General features: G+C 47.2%; 18 non-coding genes across 18 annotated transcripts; all 18 read left to right on the forward strand.

Moving 5' to 3' along the window:
• The first annotated feature begins 1 nt into the window (after window position 1).
• Window positions 2-74, forward strand: TRNAM-CAU (transfer RNA methionine (anticodon CAU)). Its single transcript has one exon. It is a non-coding gene; the product is annotated as a tRNA-Met (tRNA).
• Window positions 75-475: 401 nt separating this feature from the next.
• On the forward strand, window positions 476-548 carry TRNAM-CAU (transfer RNA methionine (anticodon CAU)). The gene has a single exon. It is a non-coding gene; the product is annotated as a tRNA-Met (tRNA).
• A 1,113-nt stretch (window positions 549-1,661) lies between these two features.
• On the forward strand, window positions 1,662-1,734 carry TRNAK-CUU (transfer RNA lysine (anticodon CUU)). Its single transcript has one exon. It is a non-coding gene; the product is annotated as a tRNA-Lys (tRNA).
• Window positions 1,735-3,552: 1,818 nt separating this feature from the next.
• On the forward strand, window positions 3,553-3,625 carry TRNAM-CAU (transfer RNA methionine (anticodon CAU)). The gene has a single exon. It is a non-coding gene; the product is annotated as a tRNA-Met (tRNA).
• A 1,346-nt stretch (window positions 3,626-4,971) lies between these two features.
• TRNAM-CAU (transfer RNA methionine (anticodon CAU)) lies at window positions 4,972-5,044 on the forward strand. Its single transcript has one exon. It is a non-coding gene; the product is annotated as a tRNA-Met (tRNA).
• Window positions 5,045-5,207: 163 nt separating this feature from the next.
• On the forward strand, window positions 5,208-5,280 carry TRNAM-CAU (transfer RNA methionine (anticodon CAU)). Its single transcript has one exon. It is a non-coding gene; the product is annotated as a tRNA-Met (tRNA).
• Window positions 5,281-5,442: 162 nt separating this feature from the next.
• TRNAM-CAU (transfer RNA methionine (anticodon CAU)) lies at window positions 5,443-5,515 on the forward strand. The gene has a single exon. It is a non-coding gene; the product is annotated as a tRNA-Met (tRNA).
• Window positions 5,516-5,678: 163 nt separating this feature from the next.
• TRNAM-CAU (transfer RNA methionine (anticodon CAU)) lies at window positions 5,679-5,751 on the forward strand. The gene has a single exon. It is a non-coding gene; the product is annotated as a tRNA-Met (tRNA).
• Window positions 5,752-6,734: 983 nt separating this feature from the next.
• On the forward strand, window positions 6,735-6,807 carry TRNAM-CAU (transfer RNA methionine (anticodon CAU)). The gene has a single exon. It is a non-coding gene; the product is annotated as a tRNA-Met (tRNA).
• Window positions 6,808-7,208: 401 nt separating this feature from the next.
• Window positions 7,209-7,281, forward strand: TRNAM-CAU (transfer RNA methionine (anticodon CAU)). Its single transcript has one exon. It is a non-coding gene; the product is annotated as a tRNA-Met (tRNA).
• A 164-nt stretch (window positions 7,282-7,445) lies between these two features.
• TRNAM-CAU (transfer RNA methionine (anticodon CAU)) lies at window positions 7,446-7,518 on the forward strand. The gene has a single exon. It is a non-coding gene; the product is annotated as a tRNA-Met (tRNA).
• Window positions 7,519-7,916: 398 nt separating this feature from the next.
• Window positions 7,917-7,989, forward strand: TRNAM-CAU (transfer RNA methionine (anticodon CAU)). Its single transcript has one exon. It is a non-coding gene; the product is annotated as a tRNA-Met (tRNA).
• A 163-nt stretch (window positions 7,990-8,152) lies between these two features.
• TRNAM-CAU (transfer RNA methionine (anticodon CAU)) lies at window positions 8,153-8,225 on the forward strand. Its single transcript has one exon. It is a non-coding gene; the product is annotated as a tRNA-Met (tRNA).
• A 982-nt stretch (window positions 8,226-9,207) lies between these two features.
• On the forward strand, window positions 9,208-9,280 carry TRNAM-CAU (transfer RNA methionine (anticodon CAU)). Its single transcript has one exon. It is a non-coding gene; the product is annotated as a tRNA-Met (tRNA).
• A 401-nt stretch (window positions 9,281-9,681) lies between these two features.
• Window positions 9,682-9,754, forward strand: TRNAM-CAU (transfer RNA methionine (anticodon CAU)). The gene has a single exon. It is a non-coding gene; the product is annotated as a tRNA-Met (tRNA).
• A 401-nt stretch (window positions 9,755-10,155) lies between these two features.
• Window positions 10,156-10,228, forward strand: TRNAM-CAU (transfer RNA methionine (anticodon CAU)). The gene has a single exon. It is a non-coding gene; the product is annotated as a tRNA-Met (tRNA).
• A 1,347-nt stretch (window positions 10,229-11,575) lies between these two features.
• TRNAK-CUU (transfer RNA lysine (anticodon CUU)) lies at window positions 11,576-11,648 on the forward strand. The gene has a single exon. It is a non-coding gene; the product is annotated as a tRNA-Lys (tRNA).
• A 638-nt stretch (window positions 11,649-12,286) lies between these two features.
• Window positions 12,287-12,359, forward strand: TRNAT-CGU (transfer RNA threonine (anticodon CGU)). Its single transcript has one exon. It is a non-coding gene; the product is annotated as a tRNA-Thr (tRNA).
• Window positions 12,360-13,097: the final 738 nt, after the last annotated feature.

Consider the following 13,097-nt stretch of genomic DNA (forward strand, 5'->3'; position numbering starts at 1 on the left):
TGCCTCGGTAGCGCAGTAGGCAGCGCGTCAGTCTCATAATCTGAAGGTCGTGAGTTCAATCCTCATCCGGGGCAAATTTGTTGCAGATTTTTTGTTTGCTCATGAGAGTTTAATTAGGTCGTGAGGGGTGCACTGTCTTGAGCAGTAATGAATGACAGTTGTTCGGTTTTCTTATTTTTTCAACCTTTAATTTGTGGGAACTAATGATACCGGTTGTGTTTCCCAGTGACCCCTGTCCGCGTCGGTAGCGCAGTAGGCAGCGCGTCAGTCTCGTAATCTGAAGGTCGTGAGTTCAATCCTCTCCCGGGGCAAAGGCGGTGAATATGTTTTGTTTGCTTATGAGAGTTTAATTAGGTCGTGAGGGGTGCACTGTCTGGAGAAGTAATGCATGACTGTTGCTCGCTTTTCCTACTTTTTCGACCTTTAATTTGTGGGAACTAATGATACCGGTTGCGTTTCGCAGTGACCCCTGTCCGCCTCGGTAGCGCAGTAGGCAGCGCGTCAGTCTCATAATCTGAAGGTCGTGAGTTCCATCCTCACCCGGGGCAAAGGCGGTGTAGTTGGTTTCTTTGCTTATGAGAGTTTAATTAGGTTGTGAAGGGTGCGCTGTCTGGAGCAGTAATGAATGACTGTTGCTGAGTTTTCTTACTTTTTCGACCTTTAACTTGTGGGAACTATTGATACCGGTTGTGTTTCCCAGTGACACCAGTCCGCCTCGGTAGCGCAGTAGGCGGTGCGTCAGTCTCATAATCTCAAGGTCGTGAGTTCAATCCACATCCGGGGCAAAGGCGGTGCAGAATTTTTGTTTGCCTTTGAGAGTTTAATTAGGTCGTGAGGGGTGCGCTGTTTGGAGCAGTAATGAATGACTGTTGCTGAATTTTCTTACTTTTTCGACCTTTAACGTGTGGGAACTATTGATACCGGTTGTGTTTCCCAGTGACACCTGTCCGCCTCGGTAGCGCAGTATGCAGCGCGTCAGTCTCATAATCTGAAGGTCGTGAGTTCAATCCACACCCGGGGCAAAGGCGGTAAAGTTTTTTGTTTGCTTATGAGAGTTTAATTAGGTCGTGAGGGGTGCACTGTCTGGAGCAGTAATGAATGACTGTTGCTCGGTTTTCTTACTTTTTCGACCTTTAATTTGTGGGAAATAATGATACCGGTTGCGTTTCCCAGTGACCCCTGTCCGCCTCGGTAGTGCAAAAGCAGCACGTCTGTCTCATAATCTGAAGGTCGTGAGTTCAATCCCCACCCGGGGCAAAGGTGTTGCAGATTTTTTTTTTGTTTTCCTATGAGAGATTTATTGGGTCGTGAGGGTTGCGCTGTCTGGAGCAGTAATGAATGACTGTTGCTCAGTTTTCTTACTTTTTCGACCTATAGTTTGTGGGAACTAATGATACCGGTTGCGTTTCCCAGTGACCCCTGTCTGCCTCGGAAGCGCACTAGGCAGCGCGTCAGTCTCATAATCTGAAGGTCGTGAGTTCAATTCTCACCCAGGCCAAAGGCGGTGCAGTTTTTTGTTTGCTTATGACAGTTTAATTAGGTCGTGAGGAGTGCGCTGTCAGGAGCAGTAATGAATGACAGTTGCTCGGTTTTCTTATTTTTTCAACCTTTAATTTGTGGGAACTAATGATACCGGTTGCGTTTCCCAGTGACCCCAGTCTGCCTCGGTAGCGCAGTAGGCAGCGCGTCAGTCTCTTATTCTGAAGCTCGTGAGTTCAATCCTCACCCGGGGCAAAGGCGGTGAAGTTTTTTGTTTGTTTATGAGAGTTTAATTAGGTCGAGAAGGGTGCGCTGTCTGGAGCAGTAATGAATGACTGTTGCCGAGTTTTCTTACTTTTTCAACCTTTAATTTGTGGGAACTAATGATACCGGTTGCGTTTCCCAGTGACCCCTGTCCGCCTCGGTAGTGCAAAGGCAGCACGTCTGTCTCATAATCTGAAGGTCGTGAGTTCAATCCCCACCCGGGGCAAAGGTGTTGCAGATTGTTTTGTTTTCCTATGAGAGATTTATTGGGTCGTGAGGGGTGCGCTGTCTGGAGCAGTAATGAATGACTGTTGCTCGGTTTTCTTACTTTTTCGACCTATAGTTTGTGGGAACTAATGATACCGGTTGCATTTCCCAGTGACCCCTGTCTGCCTCGGTAGCGATTAAGCAGCGCGTCAGTCTCATAATCTGAAGGTCGTGAGTTCAATCATAACCCAGGGCAAAGGCGGTGCAGATTTTTTGTTTGCTTTTGAGAGTTTAATTAGGTCGTGAGGGGTGCACTGTGTGGAGCAGTAATGAATTACTGTTGCTCGGTTTTCTTACTTTTTCGACCTTTAATTTGTGGGAACTAATGATACCGGTTGCGTTTGGCAGTGACCCCTGTCCGCCTCGGTAGCGAAGTAGGCAGCGCGTCAGTCTCATAATCTGAAGATCGTGAGTTCAATCCTCACCCGGGGCAAATTTGTTGCAGATTTTTTGTTTGCTCATGAGAGTTTAATTAGGTCGTGAGGGGTTCACTGTCTGGAGCAGTAATAAATGACTGTTGCTCAGTTTTCTTACTTTTTCCACCTTTAATTTGTGGGAACTAAGTATACCGGTTGCGTTTCCCAGTGACCCCTGTCCGCGTTGGTAGCGCAGTAGGCAGCGCGTCAGTCTCGTAATCTGAAGGTCGTGAGTTCAATTCTCCCAGGGCAAAGGCGGTGAATATGGTTTCTTTGCTTCTGAGAGTTTAATTAGGTCGTGAAGGGGCCGCTGTCTGGAGCAGTAATGAATGACTGTTGCTGAGTTTTCTTACTTTTTCGACCTTTAACTTGTGGGAACTATTGATACCGGTTGTGTTTCCCAGTGACACCAGTCCGCCTCAGTAGTGCAGTAGGCGGCGCGTCAGTCTCATAATCTGAAGGTCGTGAGTTCAATCCTCACCCGGGGCAAAGGCAGTGCAGATTTTTTGTTTGCTCATGAGATTTTAATTAGGTCGGGAGGGGTGCGCTGTCTGGAGCAGTAATAAATGACTGTTGCTCGGTTTTCTTACTTTTTCGACCTTTAATTTGTGGGAACTAATGATACCGGTTGCGTTTCACAGTGACCCCTGTCCGCCTCGGTAGCGCAGTAGGCGGCGCGTCAGTCTCATAATCTCAAGGTCGTGAGTTCAATCCTCACCCGGGGAAAAGGCGCTGAAGTTTTTTGTTTGCTTATGAGAGTTTAATTAAGTCGTGAGGGGTGCGCTGTCTGGAGCAGTAATGAATGACTGCTGCTGAGTTTTCTTACTTTTTCGACCTTTAACTTGTGGGAACTATTGATACCGGTTGTGTTTCCCAGTGTCACCTGTCCGCCTCGGTAGTGCAGTAGGCAGCGCGTCAGTCTCATAATCTGAAGGTCGTGAGTTCAATCCTAAGGCGGGCCAATGTCGATGCAGTTTTTTTGTTTGCTTATGAGAGTTTAATTAGGTCGTGAGGGGTGCGCTGTCTGGAACAGTAATGAATGACTGTTGCTGAATTTTCTTATTTTTTCAATTTTTAACTTGTGGGAACTATTGATACTGGTTGTGTTTCCCAATGACACCTGTCCGCCTCGGTAGCGCAGTGGGCAGCGCGTCAGTTTCATAATCTGAAGGTCGTGAGTTCAATCCTCACCCGGGGCAAAGGTGGTGCAGTTCTTTGTTTGCTTATGAGAGTTTAAATAGGTCGTTAGGGGTGCGCTGTCTGAAGCAGTAATGAATGACTGTTGCTGAGTTTTCTTACTTTTTCGATCTTTAACTTGTGGGAACTTTTGATACCTGTTGTGTTTTCCAGTGACACCTGTCCGCCTCGGAAGCGCAGTAGGCAGCGCGTCAGGCTCATAATCTGAAGGTCGTGAGTTCAATCCTCACCCGGGCCAAAGGCGGTGCAGTTTTTTTGTTTGCTTATGAGAGTTTAATTAGGTCTTGAGGGGTGCGCTCTCTGGAGCAGTAATGAATGACTGTTGCTGAGTTTTCTTACTTTTTCGACCTTTAACTTGAGGGAACTATTGATACTGGTTGTGTTTCCCAGTGACACCTGTCCGCCTCGGTAGCGCAGTAGGCAGCGCGTCAGTCTCATAATCTCAAGGTCGTGAGTTCAATCCTCACCCAGGGCAAAGGCGCTGAAGTTTTTTTGTTTGTTTATGAGAGTTTATTTAGGTCGTGAGGGGTGCGCTGTCTGGAGCAGTAATGAATGACTGTTGCTCGGTTTTCTTACTTTTTCGACCTATAGTTTGTGGGAACTAATGATACCGGTTGCGTTTCCCAGTGACCCCTGTCTGCCTCGGAAGCGCACTAGGCAGCGCGTCAGTCTCATAATCTGAAGGTCGTGAGTTCAATCCTCACCCGGGGCAACTTTGGTGCAGAATTTTTGTTTGCTCATGAGAGTTTAATTAGGTCATGAGGGGTGCACTGTCTGGAGCAGTAATAAATGACTGTTGCTCAGTTTTCTTACTTTTTCCACCTTTTTTTTGTGGGAACTAATGATACCGGTTGCGTTTGCCAGGGACTCCTGTCTGCCTCGGTAGCGCAGTAGGCAGCGCGTCAGTCTCATAATCTGAAGGTCGTGAGTTCAATCCTCACAGGGGCAAAGGCGGTGCAGATTTTTTGTTTGCTTATGAGAGTTTATTTAGGTCGTGAGGGGTGCACTGTGTGGAGCAGTAATGAATTACATTTGCTCGGTTTTCTTACTTTTTCGACCTTTAATTTGTGGGAACTAATGATACCGGTTGCGTTTCGCAGTGACCCCTGTCCGCCTCGGTAGCGCAGTAGGCGGCGCGTCAGTCTCATAATCTCAAGGTCGTGAGTTCAATCCTCACCCAGGGCAAAGGCGCTGAAGTTTTTTGTTTGCTTTTGAGAGTTTAATTAAGTCGTGAGGGGTGCGCTGTCTGGAGCAGTAATGAATGACTGCTGCTGAGTTTTCTTACTTTTTCGACCTTTAATTTGTGGAAACGAATGATACCGGTTGCGTTTGCCAGTCACCCCTGTCCGCCTCGGTAGCCCAGTAGGCAGCGCGTCAGTCTCATAATCTGAAGGTCGTGAGTTCAATCCTCACCCGGGGCAGAGGCGGTGCAGATGTTTTGTTTGCTTATGAGGGTTTAATTAGGTCGTGAGGGGTGCACTGTCTGGAGCAGTAATGAATGACTGTTGCCCAGTCTTCTTATTTTTTCGACCTTTATGTGTGGAAACGAATGATACCGGTTGCGTTTCCCCGTGACCCCTGTCCGCCTCGGTAGCGCAGTAGGCAGCGCGTCAGTCTCATAATCTGAAGGTCGTGAGTTCAATTCTCACCCGGGGAAAGGTGGTGCAGATATTTGTTTGCTTATAAGAGTTTAATTAGGTCGTGAGGGGTGCGCTGTCTGGAGCAGTAATGAATGACTGTTGCTGAGTTTTCTTACTTTTTCAATTTTTAACTTGTGGGAACTATTGATACTGGTTGTGTTTCCCAATGACACCTGTCTGCCTCGGTAGCGCAGTAGGCAGCGCGTCAGTTTCATAATCTGAAGGTCGTGAGTTCAATCCTCACCCGGGGCAAAGGTGGTGCAGTTCTTTGTTTGCTTATGAGAGTTTAATTAGGTCGTGAGGGGTGCGCTGTCTGAAGCAGTAATGAATGACTGTTGCTGAGTTTTCTTACTTTTTCGACCTTTAACTTGTGGGAACTATTGATACCTGTTGTGTTTTCCAGTAACACCTGTCCGCCTCGGTAGCGCAGTAGGCAGCGTGTCAGGCTCATAATCTGAAGGTCGTGAGTTCAATCCTCACCCGGGCCAAAGGCGGTGCAGTTTTTTTGTTTGCTTATGAGAGTTTAATTAGGTCTTGAGGGGTGCGCTGTCTGGAGCAGTATTGAATGACTGTTGCTGAGTTTTCTTACTTTTTCGACCTTTAGCTTGAGGGAACTATTGATACCGGTTGTGTTTCCCAGTGACACCTGTCCGCCTCGGTAGCACAGTATGAAGATGTGACAGCACTTTTACACGTGACACTGCACTGTATTCCTATATTGATTTGTACTGTTTGCGAAGCAGGCAATAAAGAAAAAAAAAGCCTCGGTAGCGCAGTAGGCAGCGCGTCAGTCTCATAATCTGAAGGTCGTGAGTTCAATTATCACCCAGGCCAAAGGCGGTGCAGTTTTTTGTTTGCTTATGACAGTTTAATTAGGTCGTGAGGAGTGCGCTGTCAGGAGCAGTAATGAATGACAGTTGCTCGGTTTTCTAATTTTTTCAACCTTTAATTTGTGGGAACTATTGATGCCGGTTGTGTTTCCCAGAGACACCTGTCCGCCTCGGAAGCGCAGTAGGCAGCGCGTCAGTCTCATAATCTGAAGGTCGTGAGTTCAATACACACCCAGGGTAAAGGCGGTACACATTTTTTGTTTGCTTATGAGAGTTTAATTAGGTCGTGAGGGGTGCGCTGTCTGGAGCAGTAATAATTGACAGTTGCTCGGTTTTCTTATTTTTTCAACCTTTAATTTGTGGGAACTATTGATGCCGGTTGTGTTTCCCAGAGACACCTGTCCGCCTCGGAAGCGCAGTAGGCAGCGCGTCAGTCTCATAATCTGAAGGTCGTGAGTTCCATACACACCCAGGGTAAAGGCGGTACACATTTTTTGTTTGCTTATGAGAGTTTAATTAGGTCGTGAGGGGCGCGCTGTCTGGAGCAGTAATAATTGACTGTTGCTCGGTTTTCTTACTGTTTCAATTTTTAACTTGTGGAAACTATTGATGCCGGTTGTGTTTTCAAGTGACCCCTGTCCGCTTCGGTAGCGCAGTAGGCAGCGCGTCAGTCTCATAATCTGAAGGTCGTGAGTTCAATCCTCACCCGGGGCAAAGGCGGTGCAGATTTTTTGTTTGCTCATGAGATTTTAATTAGGTCGGGAGGGGTGCACTGTCTGGAGCAGTAATGAATGAATGTTGCCCAGTTTTCCTATTTTTTCGACCTTTAATTTGTGGAAACGAATGATACCGGTTGCGTTTCGCAGTGATCCCTGTCCGCCTCGGTATCGCAGTAGGCAGCGCGTCAGTCTCATAATCTGAAGGTCGTGAGTTCAATTATCACCCAGGCCAAAGGCAGTGCAGATTTTTTGTTAGCCTATGACAGTTTAATTAGGTTGTGAGGGGTGCGCTGTCCTGAGCAGTAATGAATGACTGTTGCTGAGTTTTCTTACTTTTTCGACCTTTAACATGTGAGAACTATTGATACTGGTTGTGTTTCCCAGTGACGCCTGTTTGCCTCGGTAGCGCAGTAGGCAGCGCGTCAGTCTCATAATCTGAAGGTCGTGAGTTCAATCCTCACCCGGGGCAAATTTGTTGCAGAATTTTTGTTTGCTCATGAGAGTTTAATTAGGTCATGAGGGGTGCACTGTCTGGAGCAGTAATAAATGACTGTTGCTCAGTTTTCTTACTTTTTCCACCTTTTTTTTGTGGGAACTAATGATACCGGTTGCGTTTGCCAGGGACTCCTGTCCGCCTCGGTAGCCCAGTAGGCAGCGCGTCAGTCTCATAATCTGAAGGTCGTGAGTTCAATCCTCACCCGGGGCAGAGGCGGTGCAGATGTTTTGTTTGCTTATGAGGGTTTAATTAGGTCGTGAGGGGTGCACTGTCTGGAGCAGTAATGAATGACTGTTGCCCAGTCTTCTTATTTTTTCGACCTTTATGTGTGGAAACGAATGATACCGGTTGCGTTTCCCCGTGACCCCTGTCCACCACGGCAGCGCAGTAGGCAGCGCGTCAGTCTCATAATCTGAAGGTCGTGAGTTCAATTCTCACCCGGGGAAAGGTGGTGCAGATATTTGTTTGCTTATAAGAGTTTAATTAGGTCGTGAGGGGTGCGCTGTCTGGAGCAGTAATGAATGACTGTTGCTGAGTTTTCTTACTTTTTCAATTTTTAACTTGTGGGAACTATTGATACTGGTTGTGTTTCCCAATGACACCTGTCTGCCTCGGTAGCGCAGTAGGCAGCGCTTCAGTTTCATAATCTGAAGGTCGTGAGTTCAATCCTCACCCGGGGCAAAGGTGGTGCAGTTCTTTGTTTGCTTATGAGAGTTTAATTAGGTCGTGAGGGGTGCGCTGTCTGAAGCAGTAATGAATGACTGTTGCTGAGTTTTCTTACTTTTTCGACCTTTAACTTGTGGGAACTATTGATACCTGTTGTGTTTTCCAGTAACACCTGTCCGCCTCGGTAGCGCAGTAGGCAGCGCGTCAGGCTCATAATCTGAAGGTCGTGAGTTCAATCCTCACCCGGGCCAAAGGCGGTGCAGTTTTTTTGTTTGCTTATGAGAGTTTAATTAGGTCTTGAGGGGTGCGCTGTCTGGAGCAGTAATGAATGACTGTTGCTGAGTTTTCTTACTTTTTCGACCTTTAGCTTGAGGGAACTATTGATACCGGTTGTGTTTCCCAGTGACACCTGTCCGCCTCGGTAGCACAGTATGAAGATGTGACAGCACTTTTACACGTGACACTGCACTGTATTCCTATATTGATTTGTACTGTTTGCGAAGCAGGCAATAAAGAAAAAAAAAGCCTCGGTAGCGCAGTAGGCAGCGCGTCAGTCTCATAATCTGAAGGTCGTGAGTTCAATTATCACCCAGGCCAAAGGCGGTGCAGTTTTTTGTTTGCTTATGACAGTTTAATTAGGTCGTGAGGAGTGCGCTGTCAGGAGCAGTAATGAATGACAGTTGCTCGGTTTTCTTATTTTTCAACCTTTAATTTGTGGGAACTATTGATGCCGGTTGTGTTTCCCAGAGACACCTGTCCGCCTCGGAAGCGCAGTAGGCAGCGCGTCAGTCTCATAATCTGAAGGTCGTGAGTTCAATACACACCCAGGGTAAAGGCGGTACACATTTTTTGTTTGCTTATGAGAGTTTAATTAGGTCGTGAGGGGTGCGCTGTCTGGAGCAGTAATAATTGACAGTTGCTCGGTTTTCTTATTTTTTCAACCTTTAATTTGTGGGAACTATTGATGCCGGTTGTGTTTCCCAGAGACACCTGTCCGCCTCGGAAGCGCAGTAGGCAGCGCGTCAGTCTCATAATCTGAAGGTCGTGAGTTCCATACACACCCAGGGTAAAGGCGGTACACATTTTTTGTTTGCTTATGAGAGTTTAATTAGGTCGTGAGGGGTGCGCTGTCTGGAGCAGTAATAATTGACTGTTGCTCGGTTTTCTTACTGTTTCATTTTTTAACTTGTGGAAACTATTGATACCGGTTGTGTTTTCAAGTGACCCCTGTCCGCTTCGGTAGCGCAGTAGGCAGCGCGTCAGTCTCATAATCTGAAGGTCGTGAGTTCAATCCTCACCCGGGGCAAAGGCGGTGCAGATTTTTTGTTTGCTCATGAGATTTTAATTAGGTCGGGAGGGGTGCACTGTCTGGAGCAGTAATGAATGACTGTTGCCCAATTTTCCTATTTTTTCGACCTTTAATTTGTGGAAACGAATGATACCGGTTGCGTTTCGCAGTGATCCCTGTCCGCCTCGGTATCGCAGTAGGCAGCGCGTCAGTCTCATAATCTGAAGGTCGTGAGTTCAATTATCACCCAGGCCAAAGGCAGTGCAGATTTTTTGTTAGCCTATGACAGTTTAATTAGGTTGTGAGGGGTGCGCTGTCCTGAGCCGTAATGAATGACTGTTGCTGAGTTTTCTTACTTTTTTGACCTTTAACATGTGAGAACTATTGATACCGGTTGTGTTTCCCAGTGACGCCTGTTTGCCTCGGTAGCGCAGTAGGCAGCGCGTCAGTCTCATAATCTGAAGGTCGTGAGTTCAATCCTCACCCGGGGCAAATTTGTTGCAGATTTTTTGTTTGCTCATGAGAGTTTAATTAGGTCGTGAGGGGTGCACTGTCTTGAGCAGTAATGAATGACAGTTGTTCGGTTTTCTTATTTTTTCAACCTTTAATTTGTGGGAACTAATGATACCGGTTGCGTTTCCCAGTGACCCCTGTCCGCGTCGGTAGCGCAGTAGGCAGCGCGTCAGTCTCGTAATCTGAAGGTCGTGAGTTCATTCCTCTCCCGGGGCAAAGGCGGTGAATATGTTTTGTTTGCTTATGAGAGTTTAATTAGGTCGTGAGGGGTGCACTGTCTGGAGAAGTAATGAATGACTGTTGCTCGGTTTCCCTACTTTTTCGACCTTTAATTTGTGGGAACTAATGATACCGGTTAAGTTTCGCAGTGACCCCTGTCCGCCTCGGTAGCGCAGTAGGCAGCGCGTCAGTCTCATAATCTGAAGGTCGTGAGTTCCATCCTCACCCGGGGCAAAGGCGGTGTAGTTGGTTTCTTTGCTTATGAGAGTTTAATTAGGTTGTGAAGGGTGCGCTGTCTGGAGCAGTAATGAATGACTGTTGCTGAGTTTTCTTACTTTTTCGACCTTTAACTTGTGGGAACTATTGATACCGGTTGTGTTTCCCAGTGACACCAGTCCGCCTCGGTAGCGCAGTAGGCGGTGCGTCAGTCTCATAATCTCAAGGTCGTGAGTTCAATCCACATCCGGGGCAAAGGCGGTGCAGAATTTTTGTTTGCCTTTGAGAGTTTAATTAGGTCGTGAGGGGTGCGCTGTTTGGAGCAGTAATGAATGACTGTTGCTGAATTTTCTTACTTTTTCGACCTTTAACGTGTGGGAACTATTGATACCGGTTGTGTTTCCCAGTGACACCTGTCCGCCTCGGTAGCGCAGTATGCAGCGCGTCAGTCTCATAATCTGAAGGTCGTGAGTTCAATCCACACCCGGGGCAAAGGCGGTAAAGTTTTTTGTTTGCTTATGAGAGTTTAATTAGGTCGTGAGGGGTGCACAGTCTGGAGCAGTAATGAATGACTGTTGCTCGGTTTTCTTACTTTTTCGACCTTTAATTTGTGGGAACTAATGATACCGGTTGCGTTTCCCAGTGACCCCTGTCCGCCTCGGTAGTGCAAAAGCAGCACGTCTGTCTCATAATCTGAAGGTCGTGAGTTCAATCCCCACCCGGGGCAAAGGTGTTGCAGATTTTTTTTGTTTTCCTATGAGAGATTTATTGGGTCGTGAGGGTTGCGCTGTCTGGAGCAGTAATGAATGACTGTTGCTCAGTTTTCTTACTTTTTCGACCTATAGTTTGTGGGAACTAATGATACCGGTTGCGTTTCCCAGTGACCCCTGTCTGCCTCGGAAGCGCACTAGGCAGCGCGTCAGTCTCATAATCTGAAGGTCGTGAGTTCAATCCTCACCCGGGGCAACTTTGGTGCAGATTTTTTGTTTGCTCATGAGAGTTTAATTAGGTCGTGAGGGGTGCACTGTCTGGAGCAGTAATAAATGACTGTTGCTCGGTTTTCTTACTTTTTCGACCTTTTTTTGTGGGAACTAATGATACCGGTTGCGTTTCGCAGTGACCCCAGTCTGCCTCGGTAGCGCAGTAGGCAGCGCGTCAGTCTCATAATCTGAAGGTCGTGAGTTCAATTCTCACCCAGGCCAAAGGCGGTGCAGTTTTTTGTTTGCTTATGACAGTTTAATTAGGTCGTGAGGAGTGCGCTGTCAGGAGCAGTAATGAATGACAGTTGCTCGGTTTTCTTATTTTTTCAACCTTTAATTTGTGGGAACTAATGATACCGGTTGCGTTTCCCAGTGACCCCAGTCTGCCTCGGTAGCGCAGTAGGCAGCGCGTCAGTCTCTTATTCTGAAGCTCGTGAGTTCAATCCTCACCCGGGGCAAAGGCGGTGAAGTTTTTTTGTTTGTTTATGAGAGTTTAATTAGGTCGAGAAGGGTGCGCTGTCTGGAGCAGTAATGAATGACTGTTGCCGAGTTTTCTTACTTTTTCAACCTTTAATTTGTGGGAACTAATGATACCGGTTGCGTTTCCCAGTGACACCAGTCCGCCTCGGTAGCGCAGTAGGCGGTGCGTCAGTCTCATAATCTCAAGGTCGTGAGTTCAAGCCCCACCCGGGGCAAAGGTGTTGCAGATTGTTTTGTTTTCCTATGAGAGATTTATTGGGTCGTGAGGGGTGCGCTGTCTGGAGCAGTAATGAATGACTGTTGCTCGGTTTTCTTACTTTTTCGACCTATAGTTTGTGGGAACTAATGATACCGGTTGCATTTCCCAGTGACCCCTGTCTGCCTCGGTAGCGATTAAGCAGCGCGTCAGTCTCATAATCTGAAGGTCGTGAGTTCAATCATAACCCAGGGCAAAGGCGGTGCAGATTTTTTGTTTGCTTTTGAGAGTTTAATTAGGTCGTGAGGGGTGCACTGTGTGGAGCAGTAATGAATTACTGTTGCTCGGTTTTCTTACTTTTTCGACCTTTAATTTGTGAGAACTAATGATACTGGTTGCGTTTCGCAGTGACCCCTGTCCGCCTCGGTAGCGCAGTAGGCAGCGCGTCAGTCTCGTAATCTGAAGATCGTGAGTTCAATCCTCACCCGGGGCAAATTTGTTGCAGATTTTTTGTTTGCTCATGAGAGTTTAATTAGGTCGTGAGGGGTGCACTGTCTGGAGCAGTAATAAATGACTGTTGCTCAGTTTTCTTACTTTTTCCACCTTTAATTTGTGGGAACTAAGTATACCGGTTGCGTTTCCCAGTGACCCCTGTCCGCGTCGGTAGCGCAGTAGGCAGCGCGTCAGTCTCGTAATCTGAAGGTCGTGAGTTCAATCCTCTCCCAGGGCAAAGGCGGTGAATATGGTTTCTTTGCTTCTGAGAGTTTAATTAGGTCATGAAGGGGCCGCTGTCTGGAGCAGTAATGAATGACTGTTGCTGAGTTTTCTTACTTTTTCGACCTTTAACTTGTGGGAACTATTGATACCGGTTGTGTTTCCCAGTGACACCAGTCCGCCTCAGTAGTGCAGTAGGCGGCGCGTCAGTCTCATAATCTGAAGGTCGTGAGTTCAATCCTCACCCGGGGCAAAGGCGGTGCAGATTTTTTGTTTGCTTATGAGAGTTTAATTAAGTCGTGAGGGGTGCGCTGTCTGGAGCAGTAATGAATGACTGCTGCTGAGTTTTCTTACTTTTTCGACCTTTAACTTGTGGGAACTATTGATACCGGTTGTGTTTCCCAGTGTCACCTGTCCGCCTCGGTAGTGCAGTAGGCAGCGCGTCAGTCTCATAATCTGAAGGTCGTGAGTTCAATCCTAAGGCGGGCCAATGTCGATGCAGTTTTATTGTTTGCTT

The sequence above is a fragment of the Rhipicephalus microplus genome, chromosome 3, assembly GCF_043290135.1.
Source record: "Rhipicephalus microplus isolate Deutch F79 chromosome 3, USDA_Rmic, whole genome shotgun sequence".
Taxonomy (NCBI): domain Eukaryota; kingdom Metazoa; phylum Arthropoda; class Arachnida; order Ixodida; family Ixodidae; genus Rhipicephalus; species Rhipicephalus microplus.